Source organism: Alligator mississippiensis, chromosome 4 (genome assembly GCF_030867095.1).
Source record: "Alligator mississippiensis isolate rAllMis1 chromosome 4, rAllMis1, whole genome shotgun sequence".
In the NCBI taxonomy this organism is placed as follows: Eukaryota; Metazoa; Chordata; order Crocodylia; family Alligatoridae; genus Alligator; species Alligator mississippiensis.
In genome coordinates, this window is record NC_081827.1 from 12,595,867 (window position 1) to 12,621,407 (window position 25,541).

Sequence of the window (25,541 nt, forward strand, 5' to 3'; positions counted from 1 at the left end):
CTGTGGATGATTTCTTTTCTCTCAATTTCCCAGGCTTTTAAATGTTGACTGCCTAAGAATGGCCATCCGCAGGTCAGAGACGGAGCGTCCAAGCAAATTAGTGTTCTGCCACAGGCCCGCATGATACCAGATCAGTGTTCATTCATCCTCTCACATAGGGATTGCCCCGTATGCCCAGTGTAGACAGCAGAAGGGCACTGTGAACAGGTGATGGCATATATGATACTGGTAAAGCTGCAAGTGAATGCATCATGAATGTTATAGTTCATTTTATTCTGTCCAGTGATGATGTGGTCTGTATTGATGTTGGGGCACACAAGGTATCTGTGCCTGTTGCAAGGTCTGGTGCCTTGGTGAGCCAAGGAGTTAGGTAGCCTGTTGCTTGAGAAATACCCCTTGAGCTCTCTCTGTCTATAAGCCAAGACTAGTTTGTCCCACGTGGCTACTTTTCCTGGAGGGTTGGGGGCCATTAATGATGAATCTCAGGTGTTTAAGCTGGGGGATGTAGGTGACAACCAGAGAGACTCTGTTCTTGTCCTGAGATGGGCATTGTAACATCCTGATGTTGGAATGGTCTGACTCTGGCTTGTTGGTTTGAGTGGCTGTAGTTTTGGGATTGTGCTGTAATTATAGCAATCCTTGTATTAGAACTTGAAGATCCTAATCAATGGAATTAGAGCAGATACAGCTGTAACAGAGAGAAAGCTTAGCTGGAGACAGTGGATCTAGTAGTGTGCTTAAAAAATTGGTGGTGTGAAGGTAATTGTGGCAGTCAGTTGCTTTCCAAAACAAATGGGGGAAAGGTAGCAATTGGCACCCTTCACTATAGTGTCTAAAACATTAATTTGTTGGATAGAGTATTCCAGAGTTAGCTTGATGGAGAAGAGAAAGTTGTTAAAATCCTGGTGATTTCTCTAGCGATTCCTTCCCATGTGTCCATATAACAAAGATGTCATTGATGTACCTTAAGAAGATGAGGGGGATGTGAGGACAGCTGCAGAGGAAATGGTCTTAAAGGACTATCATATATATGTTGGCATATTTGTAGGAGAGGAAAGTGGGTATAAATGTGCCCATGGTAGTGCCACTTGTTTATAGACATAGTCCCCAAACTTGAAATAGATGTGTGTGAAGACAAAACTTAATTTCTTGATGGCAACCTTTCTGGTGAAATCACCCTCACACTTAGTTTTCCAATGTGTGTGATATTTTGGGTCCCAACTTAATTTTTTTCCTATAGGCTAATTACAGACAGTCAAAAAGCCTGAAGCTGAATCAATTCAATCTTCACAGGTTTGTCTAACCAGTGTAGATTGAACCAATAAGCAAGTGAATAGACAGTCACTTTTGTTTCCACAAATGGAGCCACATGCTTGCTGTAGCCCAGATCAGAAGCCGGAGTGGGAGGGGGGGTGCTATAGCATGTCTCCTGATTCAGCTGGAGCAGACAGCTTGGACCAAGGCTAACCTGCACACCCTGTGAGCAGGGCTTGCAGGGGAAGTGCAAGGCATGTGAGTTAACTTGAATCTGGATGGGATCTGGAACAGAAGTTCAATAAACTGATTTAAACTAAATCAGTTAAGTCTGATACTAGTTCCATCCAGGTTTATCTTAAACTGGTTTAACCACTTTGAAAGCAGTTTATGTACACTAAACTTCAGGGCTAAATACAGACATTCAGGAGGTTAAATCAGATTAAAAATGACCACCTGATTTTAAACTCGGTTCATCCTGTGCCGAGTTTGCACTTACAGACCCAGTATCAGTGCCCAGCAATCAGTCTAAACCTATAATTGCACAGAAGTTTCATGCACACAAACCAGCCTAAAAATGGCAAAATCTGGTTTAAGATGAAAGACCTGGATCTATGTAGTACCAGACTCATTCTATTTAGGTCAAATTGGTGCAGGGAACTTCTGTCTACTTCCTGGAAAAACCAAACCACTGGCCCCAGCCCCAGGGCTGCTCTTTTTACTCCCCCCTCCCCCACACCATTCTGTTTTTGCCCCCAGCCCTCTCAACCCCCATCCCACAAGCTACTCCGGGTGCAGCCGCTTTTATCAACATTCGCCACTGCCCGAGTCAAACAAGTAAGTCCTGTGGGGGGGAAGGGTAGGAAGGGTAGGGATGTAGGTTCATGGGGGGGACCCCACCACACCCCACCCATTGGTTATGCCTGCCCCCCCACTTCACTCGCAGGTTGTGCCTGCTCTTCCTCACCCCACCTGTGGGTCATATCTGCACCCCAGTCTCCCAACAGACCCCAAATCCTCTCCATCCTGCTGGACCCCCAACTCTCCCCTCTGTCTAATTCCCCACCCCCCATCCTGACTTACCTGATATTGGGCAGCCATTTTGAATCAATCTAACCTGCTCCTAATGCCCCAAATGTCTCTACTTAGCCCTGCTGTGTTATAGATTTGAACTAGTTTCCAATCACATATACCAGTCTATGAGTAATTTCTGTCCTAGCCATACTGTATTGTGGTAAATAGTTCATCTCCCTATGTTGTGTCCTCAGTTAGTTTTATTCCAATAAACTTTACCAAATGTCAAAGGGCTTCTACACCTTAACTCACTTGTGTTTAGTTTCTTGTTTTTTCATGTACTAAAAAAGAATAAAAACAAGCTTAACATCTTCTGTTATCCATTATAGTAACTACAGCAATGTTTGTATGTGGTCAGGCTGACTGCCAATAACTTAAGAATTTAAGGGTTCATTCCACTATAGATGTCACAACTTCAGGTCATTTGAGTGCTGAGAAATTGTCTTAAACTGCTAAACTATCCGGTAGATCATTCAGGTTGCTGCTGGCTTGATTTGTCTTCCTCTAAAAAATCTTCCAGCCAGAAGGCACTTAAAGTAGCACATTTGGTAAACTCTCTACCTCTGCTATCTGTTTACTGATTTCTATTCATAGGATGGCAGAAGACGAGCATGCGACAAGGAGAAAATTTATTTGCTGGTAATTTTTTGTTATCCTGTTCTTCTCCTATCCCACATTCTTCCTTTCTCAGTGTCTGGGCATGTGCTTGACAGATATTTCGTCCTTATCTCACTCTCTCTCTATTGCTTTGTCAGTAGTATCTGATTGACAGAAAGTGGGTAGGCTGGTACTTACAAAACCATCCTTGGCTGATAACTCTTTTTCTGCCACCTCTTCTGGATGGTGATGGAGTCGCTACTCTGTTTTGACTGATTCCTAATCATAGGCTAGGATAAGAGATGGCTATGACAAAAATAATTGCCTGTGGGTAGTTCTAACATGGAACATTAATAATACCTGAGCACCACAATGACTCTGCTCCAACAAAGGATGTAAGCACAAGCCTAACTATTAAGTTCCTCCGGCTTCTAAATTTTAACACATGTTCAAGGATTCTGGTCAGGTTCTAAATTCAGTTTAGATAACAATCCAAAAAGATTTTGTTTTAAGTTCAAATCCCCCCCCCCCCTTTTTTTTTTTTTTTTTAACTCTTCTTTATATATCATTTGCTGGTCCTGGGTATGACTGTAAACTGCATCTGACTGGAGGGGCTGGTACAACGTGGTGGGGCTACTTATGGTTGGGTAGCTCCTATAAAATATTGCAATGTTGCAGCCTCCATAGTAAGGTAAGTATAGGGCACCTCACAACCCTAGCCCCCACTGCCTGGTGTGTGCTCCTTGGTTGGAGAAGGGCTAAGTGACATCACAGAAATGCCCCCTCATTAGGCAGTCAGCAGGAGGTCTTATCTGTTGCTCTCTGGCAGAAGCTACAGTCATTGAGGCACCGAACATCTGGACTCGGTCTGGCCTTTGAAGTCTGTCTCAGTTGTCTAAAGTGGGGATAGTAGGTCTTGGGCAGCCTTCACTTCTCCATGCTCTTGCCTAGGCATATGCATCAAAGGTCTTGGTGTGATGGTCACAGGACTCCATACAAGCAGACTCATTGGGCATCTGACTAGACCCCTTAGGCGTACACCATAATACAGAGGATCAATGGTTACCTACTGGGCATATGGTTTGCCCAATCCTGGTATTAACTTCCAATTAACTGCTGATAAACCTCAAGGAAATTAAGGGATATGGTGATGAGATGTGTGTAAGTAGCTAGACAGATTTAAATGCCCAGATGTTTTTAAGGACTCTGTGTTGATAACATAATAGTTACAGATAGCCATAGTGTGGACCCTTGTCACGTAATGGGTAAAATTGGAGTTCGGTCCTTAAGTAATTTATGCCATGTTTATCTGACAGATGATTTTCATCCCAGGCAGCAGCACCCTCAAATACACTGTACTGTCTCGTGTGGGATGACTCCTAAACCAGAAATGGCCTGGCCACGTCCAGCTGTGCTGCAGACAGGCAAATTAGTGTGGTCCCTCAGCAATCCTACCTAATGCAGCCCCATTGCTTCTAGTTTAGGGAATAATAACCCATTTGGAGAATTATGTGTTTACTGTGACCCTTACTGAAAACTTTACTCAACTCCACAATGCAATGCAGCATCACTGTTGTAAATCTCATTATTTTATCCTGTGTTGCATCCTAGCATCGTGTTGTCTTGTCTGATTAGTTATAAGATGCTTGGGGTAGGGTCTTTACTCTTCTGTGAAGCATCACAGACAGCTATGCTATAGTTTTTTTGTAAAAGTCTAAGGGCAGGAAGGAAATGGGAGAGGGATGTTTCTTACCCTGATGGTCCCTTTTGGACTGAACAGAAGCACCACCACTTCTACATGCAGCTGATAAAACATTGATGGGAAATTTTAGTCTCTGGAGCTGTTGTTTGCAAGTCAGTAAATCAGCTGTAAAAGAGATGTGTTGCTGCTTCCTCCATTTTTGGTAAAAACTTAAAAGTACAGCTTGCTTTTCTCATTCTTTGTTTTAATAAGCAACCAGTCCAAGCTGCTAAGACACTGATGTAATGAGAACCGCCTTTTGGACAATTGTGTCACTGTGCATCCTTTTTATTATCATCTTAACTAAGTATCATTGCTAGCACACAAAGTTTAACAGGACAGTTTTACCATTGATTTCATTGGGACTTTGTGTAGCAAGAAAAACCTGGCAACTGAAACATTTTATGCAATAAGAGCAGTGTCTTGCAAGCAATTTAGGAAACCGCTGCAATGCATATACTTATCACAGTAGAGTACTTTGGGAAGTCTATTTGAATTGAATAAGGCTCCCAAACTGTTGATTTTGTTGGCACTTTGTGTACTAACAATAATAAACAGGGATAGTTTATGGTCACCTAATATATGAGGGTTAGGATATTTTGATTGCTGGAATATGTAACAACAGTCATGTCATTTCCACTGAGCCCAGACAAGAAAGCGAAGCAATACAATGAATGAAAAGTCTAACTCAAAGGCACAGAAGCAGGAAACTGCAATTAATTCTGCCCTGATTTCCTATATGCCTTGGTATAACACCTCATAATATAGCGGGTAATTACAACAACCTTGTAGAAATAATTTAAATAGCATTAGTTTTATCCAAATGCACTTCATAAATGGATCAGATATGCAAATAGTTTCTGTGCTTATGCTGGGTAGATATAAATTAAATGGCTTGAATTCATCCTGATGAAACTTGCCTGAAAATAGACATTTATTTACTTGTTCAGTTTGCCTTTTTTTCTGATCTTGAGAAGACAATTGTTGCTTGTGTATGAGAAGGTAGATTACTTTTAAACCATTTACTGATGGTGCATAATAGGAGTATATATGTGTGTATATAAAAAAAAAAGAAAAGAAAGCTAAAGAATATTTCTCTGCCACAGCAGATGGGAAGCAAGAGACATTTCAGTCTTAACGTTAGAACTGCATAATTAATTCTAGTACTTGGGATTTACACCGTTAAAAGCAATTGGGAAAAAAAGAAAGGGAGTCTGATCTGTCCAGCAGGTCTTCTGTTCTTTTAACTGACTATTGGTTACAGCAGTGTTAACTGGTTTCCCAGCCGGCAAGAATAAACAGTGGGTGCAAGTGTGCAGACCGTGAAACAAAGAATGATCCTCCGCATTCTCCCCTTAATGTATTTCTCATCAGTACTATAGCTGGACCTGTTTTTTATTCGTGAATGGAACGGGGGTGCAGTGCCTAAATAGATCACCAATTGAGCTTCTAGGGTAAAGACCATAGTTGCACATGTGGATTGGTTCAAACCGCTGCAATGTAATGCATCTTATTTAGTGGAATTTTTTATAACAAAAAAAAAAGGCTTCAAAAGTCCCCTGTATGTAGCTCTTGGTTTTTTTTAAATCCTTTATGCAGCAAATACTTGACTGAAACTGCATCCATTAAAAATGTAGGCACTAGTTCTTGTAGAAGACTATGGGCCATATCACGCTGTTGCTTTTTGAAGCAGAACTCCCACTGACTTCAATGAGTTCTGCTTTAAAACAGATGGCTTGCTTTGGCCCAGTTGAATTGTGCAGGAAATAAAATCAAGGCATGAACACTCTGTTCGGCAAATCCTTTTGAAAATGGGGTAAAAATTTTTTTTTTGGTTTTCTGTGATCTGGCTCAGATCTCAAATACTCAGGATATTTTGCACTTCTTTGTGGAATAATTTCTTACTGTGCAATGTCAGGAAAGCTTTTTCACATTCCTGCTGATCTCCTGTGATCAAAATTGTGGCATTTCCATCTCATTTCTCACCTTTCTTCCTGTTAGGACGCTTGTTCCAGTATCTCCACATAAAGAGTGGACTTTCCTCTGGTACACAGAGGGTCCACAAATGCAAATCGTTGAGTGCCTTAGGGCTGTAGCTGTTTTAAATATTTTTTTACATATATTTGCTCTAATTTGGAGGCAATTCAGATTGATTCTGTGCTTTCAGAGGACTGGAAGAAATAATTTTGAATTTTATGAATAAATATGGCTTAAAAATTGGAACCATATATTTTAGCTTGTTCTCAATTCTATTTATTTACTAAGATCTGAGAAAAAAGCAGCACAGTTAATGTGAAGCGCACACACATTTGCATCGACTTCAATTAGATTGGTTTCATGCTTAAAGTTGATCACAAGCCTGAGAGCTTTATTAGACCAGGGACTAAATCCAGCAAATCTGACTATAGTTTCCAAACAAAAAAAATCTAAATAGCCTTCACCAGCAGCGTCCCCTCTAAGTTGTGCGATGTGCGCCGCCACGCAGGTGTGCCTGGCAGCACGGCGTGAGCGTGCCTGTGCAGCCATGCACACCGCACAGCTTAAAGGGAATGCTGTTCATCAGCCAGAAAGTCACTGGGACACGAGCCATCTCTTTTTTCTTGGTTTTTTTTAAACAGCCCTAGTCCAGGAAGGGGGAGGGAGAGGGTTACTACATAACAAGGCTTGCTAGGCAGTACAAATAATGATTTTTTTTTTCATATTTTGCCTGAACCTGTTACCCTACATCAATTTTTTAATCTCATAGGAATGGTTTCATTAAGATTTGGATGCCTCTGCTACACTTATGGTGCCACAGCATCTGGGGAACTTCACAGCCTTTAATATGTTTATCCTCACAACTCCCTTGTTACAGAGGGAAATACTATTAGTGCCATTTTTCATAGCTGGGGAAACTGAGATGTGAGGAAAGTCAACGACTTGCCTACAGGACAGCTGGGTCTCCTAGGTCTTGAACTGACACTCACACCACTGGCCCACCTTTACTCTGAAGTCTTGTGTCTCACCACTCAAGGAGGTTTGCTTTCTTTTTGGTGTTTAAGGTTTGGGCCTGGGTTAGACAGAGCCCAAACTTGGGTTAAAACTGATATTTCTCTAGCGTTATGGTGATTGGAGCCAAATCCTTTTCCAACCTTCTCAGGTGTCTGAAAAACCAGTACGGCCCTCCAGCTGCAGGGGGTGAGGGAAGGGGTCAGCAGCAGGGGCATGGTCCAGACCCAAGCCAGCTGCCGGTGGGCATGACCCAAGTCCAACCTGTCACATGAGGCTTGGGGTTTGTGAATTTGATAAGGGAGAGGGTGGCATTACTAATTGCCACCTCTCTCCCACCACCAGATTTCTGGACCTAGGGGGAGCCCTGCTGACCAGATGCAATGGCTCCATGGGGTTGTATCCTGGAGGTTGAGCACCCTGGTATAAACCACCCAAGTGTTTGTTTTTTTTTATAATCTCTTCTGAAAAAATTCACAAACAAATCTTTTGTACAGCTTAAGTGCCCAAAACATCAAAAAACCCTAGCTTTACTTTGGGTAAAGCAGAGGCATAAGGGCACTGTCAACGTCCTACCACTGTGAAGATAGGACGTAGTGGTTAAAACATGCCCAAGAGATTCAAAGAAGCAGATCATACCTCTTCTACAGGCAAAAGTCCCCACGGACCATGTGGATCTGCTCCTAGATGGATTGTCTGCATGACAGTTTTAACACAGGTTTTCCCTGACTATGACCATGAAGTGAGCAGAAAGCAGGGTCGATTTTTCTATGGTCTGTAAGGTGCAAATCTACTCTGCCTCCTACCTGACTTCAGACTAACATAACTAATCACCTCTTTGTGCTCATGAAGTTGGCACCGTTGCAATCTAGTCTGTTTTTTTTTGCTCTGCATTGCATTTTCAGATGTATCATTTAGGAATAGAGGGACAGCTTTTGTCTAATTTCACACTCTTTGGTATCCAGCGGGTTGAAATATTGAATCAGCCTTGCAATGTTTTGGTCACACATTTCACTAGGAAGATTCTTGTCTTGATGCCACCTAGGCACTGAATAAGCCTTGTGTTAATTCAGGGCTGTCTAAGATATGGCCCATGGACCAGATCCAGCTCGTGGAGCCATGTCGTCTGGCCCCCAGTGAAGTCTGCCCCATCCTTACTCTTCACGCCAGATCTAGTGCCTGCAGTGCTCACCACTTGTGGTGTAGCCCTGGACCCAGACAGAGCAGGTGCTGGATCTGATACTCCATGGTTCCCCTACATGCGGGGTCCAGCACCTGCTCCAAATCATCCAGGACCCACACTGTACATGGCATCCTGGCATATGACCCAGATCAACTGGAGGGGGCAGCAAATGCAGTTCACTTCCTGAACCGGCCGAACCAGTCACCACATGTGGTGCAGTCCTTGACCAGCTGGAGCAAGCACCACAGGTGCTAGATCCAGAAATGGGAGAGTGAGGGGGGATGGGACAGGATGGGGCCAACACTGGGAACCAGATGGTGTCCTGATCTGAGCAGAGTGGGCACTGTGGGTGCTGGATTTGACATACAGGTGAGGGAGTGGAGGGGTGCCGTGGGTCTGTTCCGGCCTATGGGGCCGGTCCTATGCCATTCACTTGGCCCATGGACTGGCCCTGCGTCTCTCATCTACCTGATGAGTTTTTCCTACCAAATGGTCCCCCATTAAATGTAATAAACATAGAAAAAGACTAGATATGTTCCACATCCTTAAAGTAGCTGTGTAGTTGGGTGAATAGTAAGCGGAGTAGCTTGGACTTGCCTTGGGACTTTTCAAATACAGACTGTGTATCGGGGGTGGAGGGGTGCGCAAACACGTATGGCTTTTAATGATGACATTTTTTTGTGACTGGATAAGGGATGGGGTGGAAATAAAGGATGCTTAGTGAAATTGCTCTCTGTATACATGTAATTTCTAGTGCTTACTGTGAACACTGGTATTTGCTGTTCAATAATCTATTCAGTGGATGTCGCAACTGGACAATAGAGCATAACTAGAGGTACTGTGCTAGATTCTTTAAGCTTATTACAGTTTATGCAACCAGCAAAAACACAGCAGGATGGCAAAAGCATGATCTATTTTCATATATCCCTTTAGTTGCTAATCTCAGGGTAAAATCTCCATGTACCTCCAGTAAAAAAATAAAAGGAAACCAGTAAAAAGATGACATCTGTACAATTAAATGCAACTGCATGACATACTCATGTGTGTGGATTCAACCCCCAAAAAGACGCTAAGCCAAAGGGATTTTCAGACTGAAATCCATGGATTTACTTTCTTGTTGTTCTCTATTCTGAGGCTATAATTTTGTGAGATTGAGACCTGCGTTTGGTGTTCATCTATACCTAACAACATTTCTGAGAAATCGCGTGCAGTTGTGCTTCCACTTTTTTTTGTTTTAGTTCAGTGTATATATAATATTGCACAATAACCCAAAGAAAGCAGGGTAAAGTGAGGAGATAAACTCCACTTGTGAGTGTTTTTTTTATACACCGATCAAAACAACTAGTGTTTATGTTGCATAGTAGGTTTTTTAAATAACACACATCTCTACCCCTAGTGTTTTTTCTCCGGTATTTAGGAGTGAATGTTTCAAAGCCACATAGAGGAATTTAAAAAACCGTATGCATCACTTCGAACGTTAATGTCTAGCTGTTCAGTTCTAGTCTACTGAATGACAACTATTAAAAACAAATGAGGAAACATGACTACACTGAGCAGTGAATCCAAGTGCTTTTCCTGCATAACCCAGCAGTTCATAACTCAGGAAAATAACAAAACCAAAAAGTAAAGGAGCAAATTCTGCTCTCTATATAGGATTGGGGGGAGTGGGGCCAGAGCATGGAAACATGGCTGCTGAATGCTAGTCCAATGGGTGGCCGAACGCAGGACAAACACAGTTCGGTAAAATGGTTTAAGGAAAGAACTGTTAAAAAACCTGAATTTCCCTCCTGTAGGAGATTTCAGTATTTCAACAGGAATCTTTATCCTTGATCAAAATAAAGGTGAAATATCAACATTTTTTAAAGAAAGACAACTATTGATATTTCGGAATACAAGTTTTCAGAACTTTTCCTTTTAAACACTCATGATTAAAACAACAAAAAAACCAGAAGTAGAAATAATTCAGTTCAGTTCAACTGAACATTGAACTGTCTGCTTGTAAACCCAGGAAATGGGATTTGGATGTGTCAAACTTGCCTTCTGTTCTGCGGGCCAGATGGTCCGGTTACATGATCCTCTTCGATGAGGACACTCTTGAAGGGGACACGCGTGTGATGTCACATTCTGTTGGGGATTGATTTGCAATGTATCATAGGAAACGTAGTCCAGTGAGGAAAGTAGTACCTGGAAGATCATGGGAACTGGCATCTGAATGTCTTATGCACCCATTAAGTACTACAGTGGTTCAGGTAGGCATAAATTAATGGAGCTGAAAATAAGCTGCTTTTTTTTTTTTTTTCATTGTGGTTTTTAAAAAACATTATTTTCATTTTGACTGCCCCGACCGGAATAATAGAGCAGTTCTTCTGTTACAAAAGACCTCAGAAAGACTACAACAGGTCAGAAAAATTTTGACATTGTGGATTCCTCTTTGAAATCTCTAGCTTTATTTTGTGAATTGTGTAGATATTTGCACACCTAAGAGTGTTAACATTGCACATGACCATGCAGCATGCTTGCAAGGATCTCATGGCACCCCAGGGTGCCACAGAATCACTGAAGTAATGCAATTGTAGGTATAACTATAATAACATGAATGGGATCCTGAGGTTCCCATGTGCCTTCTAGCTTTAATAATATTGAAAGTGATCATTTAGACCTTAGTGGTGAGGGATAGGAACAAAATATCCCCCTTTTGTCCAGTCTTCCTGAACCTACTTCTTCATTTCCAGCATGTAATATGCTTGTCATTGCCAAATACTAATGCTCCCACAGTCTATGAACCCCATGACTTATGAATCTAAACACTGGGAGCCAACATGTATAAGGCAGCTCCTATGTATGGGAGAAGTTCTCAAACTGGTAATTGCCCACAGTTTAATGTAGTGGTACAATAATAATGTAGTGGTATGCTCACACAATAATTTAATGTAGTGGTTCACACATAGTGATAAGAGAAACTGATCCAAACTGCCCTTTTGGCTCCCCCATTATTAGCTATCTTAACTTGCCAGGTGTGGGCAGATTGTGGTATCAAACATAAGATTGGGGTGTGTTTGGAAGTTATAGTTAGGTTTTGATTGTATTGAACTTAAAAAGATTGTAAGGCCTCTATCCATAAGGGCAAATTGCAGTGTATTGATGGAGCTGAAATATGAGTACTTGGCACAGCTATTGTATCTGAACCCTTGTGAAAGAGGAATAGAAAAGAAAAATGCCAGGAAAGGAACTGTGTTTTGTCCTCATGAAGACGCAGAAGAGAGGAGAGGACAGAAATATGTTGTAGATGGCCATGAGCAAAGTATAAAAAGAAGTGTGAGCTCAATGTCAAAAGCAGCAGAGGGTAGATATATTGAAGGGATCAGAAACTTTGATATAAGTTTTATAGAGGACAGAAAAGAAAGTACTAGGGAGGTCATAGTATGGGAAATATGTTACTTTTCCTTTTTTGAAAAAAGGTTGTCTAGGTTTTATGCAGGGCAGGTAGTAGCAGACTCGAAGGAAGGACCTCTACAGTTAAAAATCAGAAGCTAGAATTTATGACTAGGAAACAATTGTAAAAATGTTTTGGGGTCTTGAATTGCAAGTGGTCAAGATCTCTTCCTTAAAACTCAGTATCTTCCAGCAGCACAACCCACCCTGGCATCATTCTTAGGCATTGGTTCAATACTAACTCAAAGGAAAGGATACTATTTATTTGAGTCACCAACCACCAATTCCTGGAGCAGCTATGGTTTCCTCAGCGGTTTCTCTCGAAGTACTGGTCAAGCCTGTCCCTGTTTAGCTTATGAGATCTGACGAGATCATAGCCTGAGGTAGTACAGTTTCTTTAAAGAACTCCATAGAGGCAAGGGAAAGGACGGATTGGGGTCAAACTGATGAGATTTAGGTTGACGTGTATTTCTTGAGATTAAAAGGTCATGTTTTAATGAATCACGTGTTTTTTCTTTTTTCTTTTCTTTTTTTCTTGTCTCCTGAACTTTACAGTTCCTAATCTGGTCCACAAAATTTAAAGTAGTGTCATTACCTAGGAACATAAAGTCATTCTAGGAACATAAAGACTGCAGGCAGAGTACATGTTCTGCCAATGCTATATTTCTCCAAAAGCACTGCCATTCCTCATCCTACCTCCTACATATTTGTAGGAATATCACCTATGCCTCTTTAAAGTACTAATATCATAACTGGCACTACAACATCATATGTAAGTCATTTACAGACTATGTTGTCATTCCCATTACAGAGATGTAACCTGTACAGTTGTGGGAATCGGAGAGTTAAGAAGGCTGTTTCTCCTTGCAATGGAGGTTGAATAAAGAGGCTAAGATATCCAATATGGATGTGCTACTATTGTGTACTATTATTATGCATTTGTATGATGTGAGCACCCTTGGGTGCATCCACACATGCAGGCACGTGCACTTGCAATAGCTCAAATAAGAGTGGTACAAATTTGTGCCAGGGATTTTTGCCTCAGCACACGTGCCCAGACATGCATTTTGGTGTGGGGCAAGATGTGCCACTTGGGGCAAAAAAACTCTTCCCAGTCCATCCAGATCTGCAGCCAGGGGGCTAGAGGCAGAAGTTGTGCCACAAGTGCTGGCCCCAGCAGTAGAAAAAGCTGCCCTGGTGACCAGCTCAGGCAGCTTCTGAGGCCCAGCCACTTGGGATCTGGGGACACTACCCCTTGTGCCAGCTGGACTGCTGAAGCAGCCCTGACCTAGAGTGGTCCCTGCCCCCTCTACCCACTGCAGCAGTCTGGCAGCAGAGGCTGCTGCCTGGCTGTGACCTGCTGCCGCCTGTGACAGCATCCACCCCCTTGGACCTGTGGCCCCATGGCTGCATGCCTGCCAGACACAGATGGGGTGCCCCCACTTGGGTATCACCCAAAAGATGTGCTCCTTGCGGTGGCCCGCTTTGAATTGTGAAACTGTGTCCCAAATGGTCAAGAGGTCAGCCACCTCATCCGGCCTCCAGTTGGGTCCCCAGTCCTGGCCCTGGACCAGCTCCTCTGCCCAGGTTCATAGATTCATAGATGTTAGGGTCGGAAAGGACCTCAATAGATCATCGAGTCCGACCCCCTGCATAAGCAGGAAAGAGTGCTGGGTCTAGATGACCCCATCTAGATGCTTATCTAACCTCCTCTTGAAGACCCCCAGGGTAGGGGAGAGCACCACCTCCCTTGGGAGCCCGTTCCAGACCTTGGCCACTCGAACTGTGAAGAAGTTCTTCCTAATGTCCAATCTAAATCTGCTCTCTGCTAGCTTGTGGCCATTGTTTCTTGTAACCCACGGGGGTGCCTTGGTGAATAAATCCTCACCAATTCCCTTCTGTGCCCCCATGATGAACTTAAAGGCAGCCACAAGGTCGCCTCTCAACCTTCTCTTGCGGAGGCTGAAAAGGTCCAGTTTCTCTAGTCTCTCCTCGTAGGGCTTGGTCTGCAGGCCCTTGACCATACGAGTTGCCCTTCTCTGGACCCTCTCCAGGTTATCCGCATCCTTCTTGAAGTGTGGCGCCCAGAATTGCACGCAGTACTCCAACTGCGGTCTGACCAGCGCCCTATAGAGGGGAAGTATCACCTCCCTGGACCTATTCGTCATGCATCTGCTGATGCACGATAAAGTGCCACTGGCTTTTCTGATGGCTTCGTCACACTGCCGGCTCATGTTCATCTTGGAGTCCACTAGGACTCCAAGATCCCTTTCCACCTCTGTGCCACCCAGCAGGTCATTCCCTAGGCTGTAGGTGTGCTGGACATTTTTCCTCCCTAGGTGCAGCACTTTGCATTTCTCCTTGTTGAACTGCATCCTGTTGTTTTCTGCCCACTTGTCCAACCTGTCCAGGTCTGCCTGCAGCTGTTCCCTGCCCTCCGGCGTGTCCACTTCTCCCCATAGCTTTGTGTCATCTGCAAACTTGGACAGAGTACATTTGACTCCCTCGTCCAAGTCACTGATGAAGACATTAAAGAATATCGGTCCAAGGACCGAGCCCTGCGGGACCCCACTGCCCACACCCTTCCAGGTCGAGACCGACCCATCCACCACGACCCTTTGGGTGCGACCCTCCAGCCAATTCGCCACCCACCGGACTGTGTAGTCATCCAAGTCACAGCCTCTTAACTTGTTCACCAGTATGGGGTGGGATACCGTATCGAAGGCCTTCCTGAAGTCTAAGTATACGACATCCACCCCTCCTCCTGTGTCCAGGCGTTTCGTAACCTGGTCATAGAAAGAGACTAGATTGGTCAGGCACGATCTGCCTGCCACAAACCCGTGCTGGTTTCCTCTCAGCATAATTTGCCCTGCCGGGCTCTCACAAATGTGAGCCTTGATAATTTTTTCAAAGACTTTACCAAGGATGGAGGTGAGACTGACTGGCCTATAGTTGCCCGGGTCCTCCTTCCTCCCTTTTTTGAAAATGGGGACCACGTTAGCCCTTTTCCAGTCCTCCAGGTCTCGCCACTTGTCTCACCAACAGAGATCCTAGTGTTCCCTGTTTAAAAATTGCAAATTTTCTCATTTTAAAATACCCCAAATAGTGTTCTTTCGTTATTAAAATGAAATGCCACTAGAGAGAGAGGGATTATTTAGGCAATGTTTTATTGATATACTTCCAAGTTTTAAACAATTTATAAGCCTACCAGTGCCTCTATCATCATAATAAAAGAAATTCTAGCTATCTATATGCTTTGGCATTTACTTGGGGGGGGGGTTGTCAGTTTGTCATAGAAAAATCAGAGCTGCCCCTACCTCCTTCACTCAGAGACTGTCCCTGCAGGGCCACAGCTCCCCCCACAGGGGTCACAGCCTCCCACTCCCACAGGGCCCACAACTCGCCCTGCAGCAGCAGTGGCCAGGCCCGCTGCTGGGAAAGCCCCCCACGGTGCGGCCCAGCACTGGCCACCTGAGACCCGGCGCCACCTGTGCTGCTGGTGGCAGGGCCGGCCTGGCTTGGCGTGGTGCTGTGCAATGTCGGCTGTCACCCAGGGCTGGTGCCAGTGCTGCTTGTGGGGACCAAGCGTTGTGCCAGGCTGGATCCTGGCATCTTAGGTTCTGACTACAAGGGTAACTGCTAGTACAATTTTGTAGATTGGAGGTGGTGGGGAGGGAGTTTTCCCCACAGCTACTTTTTTACAGATAGTATTACAGATAGGTAGTGGTTTCATTTACTTTCTACCCAATTTGGAGATATGCAGCCCAAACTGGGTCTTGATTCCCCAGCTGAAATGCTGCTTTGAGATATTTGGCTGCATTTTTCTACGTGATCATGATCCATCTATGACCCCTGTACTACTACATTATCTGACTCTCCGAATAGCCGCATAGTTTCATTCACTATTGCTAGGTTTCAAAAGTACAGTTGATGTATTTAGAGAAACAAGAAGTAAAGATGTGAATTTAGCTTCTTAAGTAAGACATGTTGTGGTATCCTGTTGGAAGGATTGATTTGGGCAACTTCCATTTTGATTATCCTTGTAACGGAAGTAGATTAATGACACATGTTCACAGCACTGATTAACCTCTGAAAAGAAGGAAAGGAGCCGTCTCTATTTGTGTTCTCTTTGATCTGAACAATCAACACATTCAACGATAAAACAGTGAACCTTCTTATGTGCACAAGTGCAAAGAAGTAAAATCCTCTGTCTCAGCGAGTGAGTGAGTTCTACCATGCATTTTAATGATGAGGCAGGTCAGCCAGGTTATAATTGTCTTTTTAATTTGTGCTTCCAGAAGCTGTAACATTTACCTGCAGAACAGTGGCGCTCAATAAAGTGTAAGATTTTTTTTCCCTGCTTCTGAAAACATCAAAGAAGTGCCTTCGGTTCTGATATTTAAAACAGAACAACCTGCTGATTGACCAAATACATCAACACACAGTTTTGCTTTTATTTTATGTTTTTTCCTATCTTCCTTCAAGAACATTACAGGATGTGCTGCTTGTTCTTCACATTGAATAGCATGTTGAATTCTCATGATTATCTCTGAAATCCTTGGAGACTGTGCAGAATTTTGTAACTGAGGTTATCTAAGTTCTTGTCTAGTTTTTGGGGTTTTTTTAAATAATGAAAAGAAGAGATTGTCTTTCCTGCTCTATCCAGTCTTTTTTTTATCTTGTCTTTTTAAACTCTTTTGCCTACAAGGAGCTGAGTAAGCGATGAACTGCATGTAGCTGAATGGATTTTTTTTTGTTTGCTTTTCAGTTCTGTGGTCACCAGTAAAAATCCCTTCCTTTTGGAGAAGTTTTCACAGCAGACACCCTTAAATCTTAATTTCCTTCAGTTATTTTGCTCGTTGTTGGATTTTAGTTGCTTTTTCCTTCCCTTTTCTCACTTGTTCCTTTGTGGAGAATAGGTTCCCTTTCAGTATATCTGTTCTGTGGGAGGCAACTGTGGGTGGTTACAGCTGAAAAATGTGCTTCAGAATTTTGTAGCATTTGTTAAAAAATTTGCCATTTGCTCTGTTGCATTTTTAACTAGTTGAGGCATATCCTGTCAGTCTAGGGAACCTTGCACCCATGCCCCAGAGCTATGACATTTCTGTCCCACCAGTGCGTTGAGACCCACAGTCCCAGAGGACTCGGATGGGACTTCTACAACAAGAATGCCATGACTCTGTCTTCTGGCCCTATTAGAGAAAAGGAAAGGGCACAGAAGTTTTCCGGGTTGCAAACATTTCCAGTCCCTTCTGGAAACTTCCTGTGCTGATAAGAATTAAGGAGAAGAGCTGCCTGTGCCTTTTTTAAAAGCTTTTCACTGTCCCATCTACAACCTACGCTCCTGCTGTATCACCTGGGGAAAGCAGCTACCCACGACAAGAAGAGGCGGGAGGCAGTGGGAAGTCCACTTATGCCAGCCACCTGTATGAGCTGGGAGATGTGATGGTGGAGGAGGAATAGTGAGAGAAGCCAAAACACTCGTGGTGGAGGAATAAGGGAAAAGAGCTTCTGTAGATAGAGCGGAGGAGGTAACAGATCAGATATTTGGGAGTAGAATACAGGTAGTCCTCAGACTTGCAACACAATTTGTTCCTGAAAACCGCAACAAGTCAAAATGTTGTAACTCAGAACCAATTTTCTCATAAGAAACAACGTTATAAATGGGGGATTGGTTCCTGAACCAAGGCCCGATACCCTATTTTCACTAAAAATACCCCAGAATTTTGTACTCGATCAATTATAGATGAGTAACATAGCTACATTAATGTATTTATATGTAAATAGCAATCATATCGATTTGGAAGGACTTCTTTGAGGTGACTTTGCTGGACTTTTTGAAAGGCTCTTGGTTGGACTTTTTGAAGGGTCCTTGGCTGGACTCTTCAGGAGTCTTGGCCCAGGTTTTTCTGGAGTCTTGTCTGCTTTCTTAAAGAAAGTGTCTAAGGAAGTCTGGACTGATGTTCTCCAGGGAGATGAGCGATGCAGCTAACTTGTTTGCTGGCTTGGTGTCGCATCGGATCAAGTGTTGTAAAATCAAAACTGACGTCAGAAAGTTGAAACAGGGTGTCTATTTATAAACGTTGTAAGTGCGAAACGTAACTCAAAATGTTTTAAGTCGAGGACTGCCTGTAAATATTTTGGGTAAGTTGATGGCAATAGGCCTGTTTCATAGTATTTAGGGTTAGCTTGTCCTTCAAAATTGATTTGGGCACTGTCTAAATGGTATGTTTCCATGCTGGCCCCATGACAAGCTGCCTTAAGGGGACTGTGTAGCGTGATCCTGTGGTCTCTGCAAAATAAGTTTCCTTAACATTATTGTTACAGAGATACTTCTGCTCCTCGTGGCGAGTCTCAACATCCATCATGCGAAACAGAATCTGAGTTCGTTCTTTTCCTGGCATTAGAAAGGAGATTTCTTTCTTTGTAAACATTGAAATGTTTTGCAGCTTGTGTTCCTTGGTTTTAAATAGAGGGGGAAAATTTAGCTCAGTATAGGATTTTGCTTCAGTTCCAGCATCTGGTAGAGGGGGTTTAAAATAGTAACATTTAAAAAGAGCCTAAAATATGATTTAGTAAGGATTAGAATTTTAACTGTAATTTAGTTTCCATTTTTCTACTTTTCCAACTGAAAGACTTTTGTCATGGAAACAAATGCCCTTCCTTCTTTTATGAAACTAAAAATATCTTAATGCAGCGTCTTTTCATAAACTGCTCGCTGTTTACATTAGCAATGGTTTCAAGATTCATAATTTAGAAATGGGTTTGGGACACCCCCGACATGGTGGATGTTTTGAAACTGAAGTCATCTTTCAGGGAAACATCCAAATGTAGCTGATTCTACTTAACTCTTATTTACTGTCATCTAATGTTCATTTACAGTGGGGGGGGGGGGGGTTATATAGCCTAAAGCTTAAGAAATTCATCTCTTTTCTTTATATGGACCGGATGAATTGTGTTTTTGTCCACGTGGATCTTTGCTCTTGTGGTGTACTGATTTCTGGGCATTGTCGCTTTTGAATCTGTGAATTCTTTTTGTCTGGAGCAAAGGCAAAACTGCAGAGGGATGAAAAGTGGAGGGTCTAAAAGTCAAACATATAAATCCATGTTCTTGCATTGTATTTGTCCATTTTTTGTTTTCCTTCATGTGAAACTAGTCATGTAGAAGAGTGAATGGTTCGTCCCATGTTTGAAAGGCTTTTAGGTTCCTACATTGAGCATGTGTTGGGTCCATTCCCATGTTCTTTGCCCTTGTGACCCTGAAACATTCGGGGCCTCCTGGAAAACCCAGGACAAGCTTTGTCTTCATAATCCTGGACTCAAGTTTCAGGTCCCAGTTTTGGTGCAAAAATCTAGAATACCAGGGAGAGGCAGGGAAGGTGATCCTTTGGGAGCTTGCTAATGTGCTCTTGTAATCTTCCACAGAGATTTTCATTTTAGAGTCATCTTAAAAGAAAGAAAAAACCCTCTAATGCAGAGATAGGTAACCCTCTGTATGGGTGCCAGAGCATGGCAAGTGAAGGCATTTTGCTTGGCATGCACACTTTGGGGAGAACGGCCAGGAAGGGGTCAAGGCTGCACTGCCACAAGGGCCACTCGCAGCTCCCTCCCCCTGGCACACCAACCTCTTACAAGATGAGGTTGTAAGCGTTTTTGGCACTCTGCCCAAAAACGTTGCCAACCCCTGTTCTAATGTTCTCTTTGTCCAGAAGTGAGAGTACCTCATCCCATGCTTCCAAGAGTATTCATGTCCACGGTTTCCCTTGACCCAATGGGAATCATGGAATTCAATCCCTGTGCCCATGGAAAAGGTGGTCCCAACCCAGGTTTCAAATGAACTTTTATCTGCACTTGGTAAAGAACCTCTTTTGTCGTCTCATAACCTTTTATCAGCTAAATGAATATACGTGATTGCCAGAGAAAACATTTTCACTGGGCTCTATTATAAATGATAATTCTGGTGGATAGGAGTTAAACGATTAGTTCTAAGGAACGGTTCCAAAGCTGCCACAATTTTAGGGATATTTCAAAAAGGTGAGAAGTAGGTGTCATCCACAAAAGAAAGCACTTGTCTCTGGCTTTACAAGTATCCCTTTAATTTCACAAACCAGTATATGGATGAATTACTACACTGCAGATCAGTCATGTCGTACAGTATAGGTATCACCCAAGACCTCCAACTGAGATTGAGGACCCATCTTGCCATACACTGCAAGCTCGTTATAAGCAACAAATCCTGCCACAAATAGGTGCATTAGGCAAAGTTTGGGTGGAGAACTAGGTCGTCTGGGGTGGAGTGACATATCTTTTGTTGCATGGCAAGTCAGTGGCAGAGCCAAGAATAAAAACATATTTCCTGATCCACTAGATCATGCTACCTCTAATGATGTACCCGTGAAAGATTAATGGAATAGAAAGGGAAAACCAATAGAAGTCAGCTTCTGCGATATGATTATCTACTTAGGTGATTGTATTTGTTATGTAGTTGTACAGGGCTGCAGGTTGCATGCCATATCTTCATCTTTTACATGCCATATCTTCATTTAGAGACTGGCACCTTTTACATTTTTTTTTCTCTGCTCTGTCTTAAAATCAAAGGCAGCTTAAAAATGAGGGTGGCTTCTATTACCCTTAATTATTTTTCCCTGTAGCCGGCATGGTTACTAATCTGGCAGCTTTTAAACAGAGATATAGTTAACATATCCTTTTATGAAGGATGTTATGTAAAAGTAACCTGTAAAATAGAGGAACACAGCATACCCTTTATACCAAGCTTAATTTAATAACAGCAAAACAAGCTACTTGTAACAATGTTTCCAATGTTATTTTAAAGATTTTTTTTTTAAGCCAAATTTGGCCTTAAAACATTTAAGCAATGAAACCTTTAATTTGTTCAAGTTTTTTTTTTTTACAGATGTATGGGGTGAAAAAGGTTAATGATAGAATTTTTTATCATATGTTCTATTGACTCTAGATGGCAGATCTGACAGCTAAAATGAAAATTGTTCTAGAAGAAACTTGAGTCAAACTAATTATGGGAGATGTTATAGGGCTGTATAATTATATTCACCTTTTAAAAAAGAAAGGGAAAAAAGTTTTATTACAAATGTGCTTTTTAAAAGAACAAGTGGAGAAATAAAAGCTGTAATTGTTCTTAATTATAGCTAACTGTAATTGCACACAATTTCAATATGCAGCACATCAGCAGTAGATTAAGAAATCCTGGCGTATATACAGTGAGCACAAGCAACTTTGAGGAGAGGTATAGTTTTATGAATGCTGTTATCTATAATTTAGCTCTTTTACTTTTGATTCCATCCTTGTTGATTTGATTTTGGTTTTTACGGTTATTGTAGGGAGATAATTGTCAATGGGAATGTGCTGTTGCTGTGAGTTATCTGCTGCAGATAAGTCAAAATTACCACCTTCAAAAGGAAGCTGCCAAGGTTGTTAGATGAAAAATTCAGCCTTTCTTACCAGTGATCTATTCCACAAGGGACAGATTTTTCTAAGGTACCTGGGCAATTGACAATGCAGATCGGCATCCCGTGGGATTTGCAAGAGTTTCTAAATAGGCTCGGCTAGAGAAACGTAACTCCCGTTAATTTTGGCTTCAATTTCAGGTACATTTGAAAATCCCCTTTGGTGTCCGTCTGCAGCTTTACATGCCTCCGTATCGTTTGAAAATCTGACTCTAAATCCCTAGCCTTCGGGAAAAATGTTCTTTGGCCAAAAATGGTTAATTGGTTGCCTAAAAGTAGGGTCCTATTTGCATATTTATAACTTAAAGTGGCCTGTCTCTTTCTTTCGTTCTTTCTTTTTTCAGCTGCGTATGGATCACTGGTTAATTTTAGTGAGACATTGATGCTATACAAACAATGTTGTTTTTGGTTTGTTTTTTTAAGCATCTTACATAGAATTTCGGAGTAAGACATCCTGCTTAGTAAATGTTGATATTTCTGTCTTACTTAAACCCATACCTCTTACTCTTGGTATTAGTACAGATGAGGTTTGTATGCAAGTGCACACAGCTATTCATGAACGTATGGTTTTATGGTGACCATTCTTATGCCTCTTTGACTGCTTCATATGGGCTGTATCCACTCATCTGTCCATGCCAGGACTGCTTCCAATATTGCAAACCTGCTTCAAACAGTTATTCTTTTAACCCAAGGCCAGGTACAGACGTTACACCTATTGTGCTTTAAGCGTGCTTAAAACTCTCTAAAGCCTTAACCGAACAGACAGTCATAGCTCTTAGAGTGCTTTAAAAATGACAGATTGTGCTCTAAATTAATCTTTAATGGATCAGGTATTGGACCAAAGCATTTTCTGTTAGAGCGGTTTATCAAACATCTGTGCAAGATCCCATCGAGAGTTAACTTAGAGCACGGTTGCTGCCATCCCAAGTAATGTTGTGCAGAGCTGTGCTCTCGCCTTGGCTCCAGCTCATTTGCTGTGTCCAAGCACTGGGTCAGCCCTGCCCCCTCAGCTGTCACTGACCCAAATCAGTGACCGCTTCTGATCCAAGCCCCACTTTCTCCCTTTGGCCAGCTGTGAACCACCAGAAATGATGGTTTATAATATAATGGTAAAATAATGCCTTTTTCAGACCATCACTTTGCTTTGTTCTAGTACAATTTAAGGGCTATTATAGTTCCACACTTGAGGAGCTGTTATTCCACATCTCATTGTATTTTACTATGTGTACATAGGGCAAATGCCCGTGTCCATTCTTGAAAAGGCTGGATTGGGTTTGGGAGATAATTACTGAAATAGCTTATGGTTTTGGACGATAGATATCAATAAAGAAGAGTTGCAATCTGATCAGTAGGTCTGAGTAGAGGATGTAACATTATAAGATTTAAAATCTGGAAAGGAAGAATGAGGAGAATTCATGGTTAGGTTTATAGGGAAGTAATGAGTGTAATATGGGTATATGTATGCTCTTGAGCGTGGGGATGAAAAATCAGAACTTGTCGGAGAGAAATTATTAAATTTCTCAAAACATTGAGAGCAGTGTTGCTCACTGCCATATTCTAAATAAACCTCTCATTTTCAAATGGCTATGCTATAACAGTAGCATACCTATTAGAGGGTGCCCAATGAGCAAATTTGAGTAACATTTCTTGACAGCATTTAAAAAAAAAAAGTCTTTGTTAAGCGGAAAAATATCTTAAAGCTAAAATCCAAATAGCAACCAATTTTGGTGCTGTTTTCTTACTCTAACATTAAGTATAGATGGATGTATTGACCCTGATGTGAACATCTTGGAGGATAATGCTAGTTAGCAGAAGCTACTTAATGTGGAATTAACTGTGTATACATTTGTGTGTGTATATGTCCCCAGAAAAGCCAATAATATGATTCCGAATGCAAAACATGTTCGCTGCTCCTCTTTGTTAATACATAGCATTGCTTGTGCGCGGCAATAAACTATTATTTCTGTGCTACTTCTGTAATTACATTTAATAATCAGCTCTCAGAGTCCAATAGTATTAAACGTAGGAGTCTTTTCAACAAACGATGATAAATAGCTCTTTGCAGAACTGTTGTACTTGAGGAAGCTTTATAGCTCTCTTTGTAAGATTTGTCATTTTCTTAATGCAGCTTCAAAAAGCTCATAAGCTTTGCTGCGTGGCTTGACCATCTCTTCCCCTTCCCCCCTCCCTCCCACTTTTCTCCCCTCCCCGCCTTTCTGTCTGTGACTGGAGCTGGGTAAATGAAGCTTAATGTGCCATTTCCAAGCACTATGACACTCCTCCAGGGCTGGTTACATTTACCATTGCTAAAGTCTAAATAAGTGAGTTTTAATGAGTAGGAATGCTTGCTAATAGCTGATTCAGGTACTTAGCGTCCATGTTATTTAACTGTGGTAGAATTACAGAGCATAAATGGCCTGATGATTAATAGATGTACCTGCTATGTATTGCAGCCTAATAGTTCTTTAATGTACAAACTATCTTATGAAAAGTACTTTTTTGGAGGAGTGCATGGGGAGAAAAGGTCCAACTTGGATGCATGTCCTCATAGCATTAAAAAAAAAAATCCATAATGCCATGAATCAAAGGGTAAGAGAACAATAGTGTAGAGGCTTCCCTTAGAGCCCAAGTCCACAGGTTTGCTTTTTATTTAGGGCTGACTAACTAATGCTGGTGATTTCTTTAACAATAATGGCTGAACAATAAAAAAATGGACAAGATGCTATTCACACTTCTCTCCTTGATCTGTGCAGTGCTAGGGGTATCAACCAGGATGTGACCAGATGGTTTGAATGGTTCTGCTGTAGAGGTCAAAAATACCCTAACCCTTTTGCAGATGTAATAAAGAAACAAAGGCATCTAGCATGAAATGAATAAATCTGGCACATGGTGAGAATCAGACGATCCAAAAGGATGGACGTTGCAGTACTTCAAAATAGTTTGGAGGTTGTTGTGAACTGCAGCTGATGCATTTCCCTTGGCCAGCAGTGTCAGTGCATCTTGGTACCCTGTCATCCACATACATTTCCTGTTCTCTGCCACTGCTTGTGGTTTCTGTCCTCACGTTACTAGATTTTTCCTTTTTCTTCCTCTCCAGCAGTGAGACTGGGTGTTGTGGAGTGATACCATGAATGAAAGGGTAAACTGAGCATTTATTTTTTATTTATTAATAAGGGTACATGTATTACGGTAGATGGATTAAAGGAAATCTGGAAAGTATAGTGCTTACAATACAGAGAATTATATAAACTGGCGTGTTATCTGTCCTGTTATCCTCCTTAAATGTTGGGTTGTATAAGTAGTATCCAAAATGTGTGGATGCTTCGCTGCCTTGGCTGAGGACAGACATTACACATAAAACAGTAGAGGCAATCATTACAAATACTTGCTTTTTAATAAGGGGAATCCCAGACTTATTTGATAGAAATGTCATTTGTAGTTAATTTGGAGTGTTATAGTTATGAAGATCCAGGAAATGCATGAGAGGCAAGGTTTTTTGTGGTATCTTTTATTGGACCAACTATATAGCTGGGAGAGCAGTTGAACAAGTTTATAGCCGTCAGGGCTAGGAACAGACATTACATATAAACTGGTTGAAATGATCAGAAACTGGTTTAAACCTGTAACAGAACAGATTTCATTGCACATAGACCTGTTTGAAAATGGCTGAAACTGGTTTGAGATAAACCTGGTTGAATGCAGTATCAGACTTAACTGATTTGGCTCAAATCTGTTTATACAATGTCTGTCCCAGACCCCTTGCTGGTTTAACATAAACCAGACTCCCCCA

The 25,541-nt window shown here is 42.0% G+C and overlaps 1 protein-coding gene across 2 annotated transcripts in view; it reads left to right on the forward strand.

Annotated features, from left to right (window-relative positions):
* Window positions 1-25,541, forward strand: part of CELF2 (CUGBP Elav-like family member 2) — a 773,712-nt gene that overhangs the window by 348,331 nt on the left and 399,840 nt on the right. The window lies entirely within an intron of this gene.